An 8,947-nucleotide genomic window follows, 5' to 3' on the forward strand; every position below is an offset into this window, starting at 1 on the left:
TAGTCTGATACGGGCCTAAGGCTGGTGTTACATTTGTCGTAGAACAATTTTTCAAGCGTGTTGATTGGCTGCTGAATAGAAAATTTCTAGACACTCGAGAATTTTACTATCCCGCAGCCAATCAGCGCACTTAAAAAATTTGTCGCGCGACAAATGTGATATTAGCCTAAGGCTGGTATTACATTTGTCGTAGAACAATTTTTCAAGCGTGTTGATTGGCTGCTGAATAGAAAATTTTTAGATACTCGAGAATTTTACTATCCTGCAGCCAATCAGCGCACTTAAAAAATTTGTCGCGCGACAAATGCGATATTAGCCTAAGGCTGGTATTACATTTGTCGTAGAACAATTTTTCAAGTGTGTTGATTGGCTGCTGAATAGAAAATTTCTAGATACACGAGAATTTTATTATCCCGCAGCCAATCAACGCACTTAAAAAATTTGTCGCACGATTTCTCAAACGTGTTGATTGGTTGCAGAATGGGAAAGTTGTCGAGTAGAGATTTTCTATTCTGCAGCCCACCAACATGCAGGAAACATTTGTCGTACAATAAATGTAATATTGGGCTAATGTGTAAAATATGTAACAGGTTGTTTTTTTTGCACGTAGAAATACTCGGAAAGGTCGTTGCGTCCCGGGAAGAAGTATTCTTTGAAGATGGCCTGAATGGAACTGACCGAGAGAAACGTTTGGACCATTTGCGTTTCAATAAAGACACGAAAACACCTGGGCGTGGCTTCGAGCTTTCTTTTTACTCCAATATTTCTCGTGTATCTTTATTGAACGATTTGTTTAACGGACTCCTGTCCGGATTTGAGATAAGTCGCGTTTAAGAGAATTTTTATACAGGAAAAGCGACATTTTTCTTTACGCTTTTATCAGAAGTGACTCACCAGATGCTTATTTCGGACAATTTATCTTTCGCGCTCGTGCAGAGTCCTCGAGTACTTTTCCACGATTAGGACTTATGTATGTGTATGAGGCATAACGTTATATAACGTTAATATTCTCACAGCGTGTTTGAATAGCGCATGTTCACGTTAGTTTGTCTACTGCACAGCATGTACATTAGTTTGTCTTCGCCCGTTCTGTCGCATATCGTCGCCTATATGCTCAGGCATAATATTGCTCGATGTAATCCATTTCCATTTACACTGCAACCTACCGCTGAATATCGTCTCCATTGATTAATTTGAGTAATGCCTTGATTAACCGGATCTAGTTAACGATTTATCTTGCATTTCTGCGCATCACAATCTGAATTGTAAGGCACGGGGTGCTAAAACACAGAACCTCGTTAGCGCAATAAGGATACATCATCGTCATAAAGATGCAAATAGGCTACGAATACAACTACTGAATAATTAATGTAAATGACTGATCGAATAATAAGTGAGTAGATACATATTCAATTGGAAATTATGTATATTCCGAACGTCAAAAGTACCGTACGACCAAGAGAAGTCGCTTTCCCTGTGCGGAGAGAATTTCCTCTTACAATTTATCCTGATAATTGTGTAATCGTGGCATTTTCAACAACTTTATGGGAATTTTTTGAAATTTTACCATACAATTTCGAAAAACTTTAAAGACTTTAAGAAAAAGCTAAATGAAGATGAAAATATTTTGTATGTTGGACCCTTAAGAGAATCACGAGAGAAAGAAAAACAACCTCCAATCGTGTCTCTTTGCACCGAGAGAATTTTCTCTTAAAATTTACTCTGAAAAGCGTGTAATCGTGGGACGACTTTATTAGAGTTTTTTGAAATTGTGTCATACAATTCACTAGTAAAATGTATAATAAAATCTCAAGAAACTCTCATACAATTCTTCAAAATGCCATGTTTCACGATTACACACTTTCTAGAGTACATTTTAAGAGAAAATTCCCTCCGTGTAGAAAGATACGATTGGAGGTTGTTTTTCTTTCTCTCGTGATTCTCTTACGTGTCCACCATGCAAAATATTTGCATCTCCACTTAGCTTTCTCTTAAAGTCTGTATAAAATTGACCAAAGACCAAGACCTATTCGCATTCTTAAAGCTTTAAAGTCGTCAAAATTCTTCTTTTACCTATGAAGTTGAATCACTGACGCCATAAAGTCTTGAATGTGAAAGTATTACTTCAATTCTCGACCACACGATGGCCATCCTGTTCAAGAAATACAGCCATCGGATATCTCGTATAAATATCGCTAATCAAGGCAGACGCGAGCGGCCTCGATGAAGCAATCGAACGCCGCTCGTCAATGGGACATGTTCATTCAAGGAATCGACCGCCGCGAGCGGATCGTAAAGGAATCGCTCGCTCCTCTGGCTCTCTGCCGCGAAAGGGAGACCTTCGAGGAATTTATCAGCGGATTATTTCACAGCGATCCCCGCGGGCTAGAGGGTGCCTCTTCCGTCGATTTCGCCGAGAGAGGACCCGGTCCGCCTGCGTGCAGGGCTTATAGAGCGAGTTTTCTGCCGCTCGATTGGTCGGCGCCGTCGAATTGGCGGCCGGAGGAAAAAAGAGGAGGAAAAAGAAAGGCAGACGGAAGATCGGCGGAAGAGGGAAAGGGAGGAGGGCGGCGAGGTGGGACGGAATGAATGGAGAGAGGAGAGCGACGTCTGTTGCCGTCACGCGAACTCCTGTTGGACCGCAATGTGGAGAGGCCTCGTTGGCTCGTCCGACTTGACAGCCCGAAATCTGGTATATCGGACACGATAAATATAGGTCCCGGGGAATTAAGTCAGAGCCGCGGATCACTCCGCGGCGAGCGTGAATCCGGTTGATTTAAAGTATCCGTTGTGTGGTTTTTTTCCCTCCCTGCGAGCCGCGCAGTTTCGGAGCGGCCTCCTTTTTATTTAGCGGCGACTCTAGCGCGGAGTGATAAACCGTTCCTTCAGCACCTTCGGCCACGAGCTCGTGTGTGTATTTTTAGAAATAATATCTCCGAGACACCGGGAGATTGCTAGAATCAAGCGACGTCGGCTAATTATTATGTATCTGCTCGTCAATTATGTTGGCACGGTCAATTTTGTGTACGAGCATTATTTTTCACTCCGAACGCGTTCTTCTTTGAGACCCAGTCGTTATGGAAAAATACACGCGATGGGAAACGGTAAGGGATAGTATTAAATATCTATGGCTAAAGTGATTATATTGATATAAATTTCGCTTTGAAATATTGATTTGCAAAATTACGAAGGATCGCGTAGCGCTCAATCATTTTTTTAATTCGAAACACGTGGCTCGAGACAGATCCGTGTTCGATAAGAGAAATATATCGGATCAAATTTAAATCTGTATAAAGGCACAGCGAGAGCGCATCTAAGTCTACGCTAAATACGCGTTTTTTTTTTCAAGGCGCGAGGTCCAAAGTGCCTGACTACGGGAACGCGACACGTTACTTCGCGCGAGATGAAAGGCGCGCGGGAAACGGAGGGCACCGTTTAAGGGCGCCCCGCGGTCTAACAGAAGGCGTTTACGCGGCAAAAGAGCGGCAGGCAAAATATCCAAACGCTCCGTACCAGAAGCAGACGCATAAGAAACATAATTATGGCGTGCGGGCGCGCAGGTGGTGGCTGGAATGCTTTTCACGCGGGCGCTACCTCGTCGCGTTGAAACGCACTCTTCTTTCGGCGCCGCCTTTCGCCTTCGCATTCAACGTCGAAAATCGCGGAGGGGGAGGGGGGGGACGTTATTTGGGCCGTACGCACGGGAGCGTCCTCGCTCGCACGCAAGGGAGCGTCTCGCGATTGAGATAATGACGCGTAATAATGTAACGTCCTATCTCATTCGCGTCTTCGATCACAATGCTCGACGATTTTCGTGGCGCATTGTCGCTTGCATTGTCGTGGCAGAAGACACCACGGTCGAAATATCACGCGACTCCGCAAACGCGACGCGTTTAGTAGAAAATTGCGCGTTTTCTTGGAGCATACACAGGGTGTCCCAGGACGAAAGGTCAATATTCTGGGGGTGGATAGTATCGGTCGTTTTAAGCAAAAGTGTTCGTATGAATGTACGTCCCATTCCCCGCTGTTTCCGAGGTAGAGCTGTTTGAATGTGCGGTTGCAAAATTACTCACAAGAAAGAAACACGACGTACTATTTCTAATATTTATCGTTCAAGTGATACACTTTTACAGATAATAAATTTCCAAAAAATTCCACCGTTAACCACGATGCATTTTTCGATGCCTTGTGTGAGCATGGCGTGTTGCTCGTCTGAGTACAACGTGACGTTCCTTACACGGGCACTAGCATCCATTATTTGAGCGAGCAATTCGTCCCGTGTATTCACTTGTCTTCTGTTTCCCTTCCGCAGATGTTTACGGGGTTGGACGAAGGGAGAAGTGTACAGAAAGAAGGAAATACACGAGACATTGAAGTAGCTCTATCTCGGAAACAGCGGGCAATGGGACATGCATTTATATGAACATTTTGGCTTAAAATGACCGATACTATCACCTCCCAGAATATTGACTGTTCCTCCTAGAACACCCTGTACAACATATGTACACACTCGCGCGCGCGCGCATGCTAAAAACTGGATTAAGCCTAACGGACATTCGCGCGTGGAGATATTGATAATTTTTTAATTGGAAATCCGGTTTCGACTCGACTTTTACGAGTACATTCTACCACGCTACGCTATGAAATGCGGAAGAATATCAGGAAACGCGAGAAGGGATATTCACGTTTGTTCCTCCGTGATATTTATAGCGACTATAGGCGCCCGCGTACGACGACGTGCGACGCGAGATGCAAAATTACACGTGCAGATTAGAGTTTTTACAGCCGATTTTGCATCGGCCCGTCGTACAAATCGTGCGGTATAAATGCGCGCGTAAAACCCCCCCGTGCAATATTTTTCGCTCTAATCGCCCGTGTCGCTGGGCAACGTATGTAAATCGTAAGTATATAGGTTGTCGGTATCGAAAATAGCGGTATCGACGCAATGCCATCATATTCCCTGTAAAAAAATCACGGACACTGTTTTCGCGTCGCACTACGATCTCTCGATCTATTATTCATTTAGCCCGACTAATGGACTAACGGATTTGTACGCCGATTACCGTTGCTGTCGTCAACTATTCATCAATCGCGAAATGAGAGCTCGAATCTTTAGAGCACGTACCATTGTACAGGACGTCTCCCCGGATATTCTATTCTGATTTCATCACCTTTTTTCGCGATTCTGAAATCTATGTCTTATATCTCTTCAGATCGTGGTCGGTACAGTGGACGGAATGGTTGGCGACGCTTTTTTTTTTAATGAGTTTAAGAACGCGCACTTAGGTTCGGGGGGTCAATTCTGTACCTTACACTAAAGTGAAGTCTCTTTCTAACTGTCCCTTTAAAAAGAGACAAAGCCGCTTGGTTTTAGACATTTTTACTATGTTGTAAGATACAGAATTGTTCTCCAGGGTTACATTCCAAAATCATTTTCTCTCCGAGAAATATTTCACTCGATGGCCTTCTGAAATTATTTTGAGCATTTCTGACCTATTTCTCGAGTAAAATTTGTCCCAGAGATGTTTCGGAATAGAAATCTGGGGGTCCGTTCTGTATCTTACACTACAGCAAAAATGCTAAAAGTGAGCGGCTCTGTCTCCTAAAGGGACGGCTAGCTATCCACTTTTAGCATTTTCACCATAGTGTAAGATACAGAATTGACGCCCTGAATCTAAATGCGCGTTCCTAGACCCATTAAAAACAAATTATTATTTCGGTTTCTAAAAATGTAAAATTATTAACTAGACAATTAACGGGTAACGATATGTTCGTTAGCGAGCGTAAACGAGTTTGCGTTTCTCTCGGATCTCGTGACCGGTATCTTTTTCGTTACGTCGGTGGCGTGTCACCTCGATCACGAGTCGTGCGTTCTCCATCGGTGCTCGGGGCGGACGAGCGAGCGCGAGCCGGCACCGGGGAGAAATCCAGCGAAGGCGCGGCGCGGCCACCACCGACGATGGACGGCATCCATTAATCGAATTAATGTAATCTGGAGGAGCGGCTGGACGGGCACGAAGCGGCCGTGATGACGTCCGCGGCTGCGGGCTTTTCGGCTTAGGCCTCTCGCCCTCGCGCGGATTAAAACTTGAAAACCGTCACTATCACCGCCGCTGACCGCGATCGCAGTGTCCTCTCGTCCTGCCTGCGAGAGAGAAGGAGATGGATCAGGATACTCTTTCTCTCCGCGCTCCTTCCGCTTCAACGGCTCGACCCTTTCATGCCGCTTCCGTCGCGCCGAAGTTCGTGTGCCGGCCGACCGTGGTCCCCCGTTCAACACGCACTTTTATCAGTTTTCGCTCTGAAAGAAGTGCGCGGGCATTGAGATTGCGATCACAAATCGTTCCACTTGGCTACTTGTTTCTGAGAATGTAAATTGAGAGTTTAATCCCCCCCCCCCTCCCCGAGGGTTTTCATCTGAACGATAAGTGAAGACGCTTGCGAGACTCAATGATTTCAAGAAATAAACCTTTTCTATATAGAGAATAGAGATTGTTGTTTCATCAAATAACCAACATCAATTTTATGCGTGTTAAGGCCTGGGTCCACGATGCTAAATCTTGGTCCAAGTTCTAGTCTCTTTCGAGAAATGTGTAGCCAATCAACTTGTAGCTTTTATGGAATAGCTGCAAATCCAAGTTTTAGCATCGTGGACACAGGCCTGAAAAATTATAATAAAATAAAAAAAATTTGATACGATACGGTATTAATGACAAATAAAAGCACTTGGGAACTTGAGTTTTTTAATCAAATTTCGACAGCGGAATGCCGGTCTTTCGTCAATAAAATTGTCGAGGTAAGAATACCGTTCGAGTAATTAGCGATGGAAAATGAAAGACAAGACGGATACTTCGAAAGTCCTCAATCTCCCCCGGGAACGAGATGCGGGAACAATGGAGTAAAGTGAACTCCTTGGAACGGGTTCCCACGGAAATTCCCGGGGGCTGAAAGAACGCAGAAGGCGAACGATTCATCTTCCTCGCTTGATTAACGTATGTACATGATTGCTTCTTTTTTTTTCAGGCGGCGATCGGCGGGCTTTCCTGAAACCGCCTATGGCCGGGGCGGCGCATCTTGCGTAATCCTCGGGAACCGGCAAAGTTCGTGCCGACATTCACGATTCTAGGATTAACCCCACGTGAAGCCCAAGAATTTATGACGCCCGAACGGGGCTACATGCAAATATTCCCCGAACGAAGGGGGGAGACCCCTTTTTTAAGTGGAACTTAATTTATACCTGCGACGTCTCTTGAAACTATAATAAAGAGATGACACGTCGCAGGGAATTCGGGAGGGGTTTTGATTAATTCAAAAATTGGATCGGCCACTCGACGTGTTATGAATCAACTTGTTGAACGTTGAAGGGACTATTGAGAGGAATATTTGATAATAAAATATTCTTTTGCGTTAGATAGAACTGTTTTACGCGCGTGTATGTATATCTCTTTTTATTTTGTCAAGAGAAACTTTGGCACGGAATTTATTGATGTGCAATAAAATGTTATTTCCTTTTATGGAGCAAAAGTTACACCTTTTCACCTCCACTTTACATCTTAAGCTTTATAACTTAAGATATAGAGCGTGGAAGTGGTGGAAACATTTTATACAATAACTGATTATATATTCTTTTTTTGTTATGTTTTGTACATACTTGCTATTTTTAGCCATGAATAAGTTCCTTTCGCAGAAGTGGTTTCTCTTTCGATATCTTCGCTGCAAAGAAATCAATTTTCACGTTGAAAACCGCAGCGTCTACACTCAGAAAAAAGATTTTGTTAGGTTTAGTTAAACAAATGAGATACGTTGAAATCATGTTTCTTTGAATCTCTTGAGTTTTTATTTACTTGTACCAAAACATTTGCTAGATTTGAAGAAGTAGATGTGAATTCTCTTAGAAATTCCAGCCTTGATCAAATAAAATTTTGGTTAAGGTAAAGAAATCATTTCTTTGAAATGAAGTAAAAGTCTAGAAAGGTCAAAATTCAAAGAAACTTTGTTCCTGGGTGTACATACATGCAAAAGGTAGAGACGCTATAAACAGCCGACTGTCGTATCGGCCAAGGAACTTGCGTCATTTCTCTCGCCTGATAACGCCTGGAGGACAAGCGGGGACAAGGCGATATAAGGAGATGCCCGGCGGGTTTGATCAAATAATTTATTAAACGTTCGCCATATTTTATAGTAATTTACAATGTTACAAGACAACGGCGTGCGCCTGATCACGTCGTTCACGATTTCTGCGCTTGGTCGCGAGATATTTACGTCGGTTGTCTGTGAAAAACACATTGCGGTTCTAAAACGCGGATCCGCGGTGGGACGAGCGAGCGAGAGCGAGAAAGCCCGGTCGAGTACGCGTGCGAGGACACGTACGGTGTAACGTCGCGGTGATAACTTCCTATTCTCTCCTGTCTTTTGCGAAAGGGAGAGGCGGAAGTTATCGCTTCCCCTCGCGTTGAAATCGCGCTCGTCCGCGCCGCGACCCGTTCGCGTCGCTTAATTCCCATTTTTGTTTCACTCTACGAAGCTTACAAATTACGTCTAAAAGTAGTATAGTATTTGTACGAAATATACCGTTGAAAGTAACGCGTGACACCTCGAGGAAGCACTCGACTGCCGGTGAAACGTTTATTTATTTTTTGTTCTTTTCGTGTTACGTGTAGAGAATCGTGGTCGCGCGACGACTATAAACAGTGGGAATCGCTTCCGAAACTTCCAAAGTGGCACCGCTAACGTTTTCCCGTACGGGATGGAGACGAGTTACATTATGAGTTTAGTTTCTTGTCGAATCCGAGAGCGAAAATGCGCGAAGTGTCAAGCTGCTTGGACACGGACGCGACGTTCATTTAACCTTTCCTCACCGCTCGGGAATAAATTGTTTGGCGAATGAAACGCGTTGTAATCCGACGTTGTAGGCGACTTTTTGTCGCCGTTGCTCTTCTCATCTTCA

Source organism: Vollenhovia emeryi, unplaced genomic scaffold (assembly GCF_000949405.1).
Source record: "Vollenhovia emeryi isolate VEMERY1.0 unplaced genomic scaffold, V.emery_V1.0 DF939121.1, whole genome shotgun sequence".
Lineage (NCBI taxonomy): Eukaryota > Metazoa > Arthropoda > Insecta > Hymenoptera > Formicidae > Vollenhovia > Vollenhovia emeryi.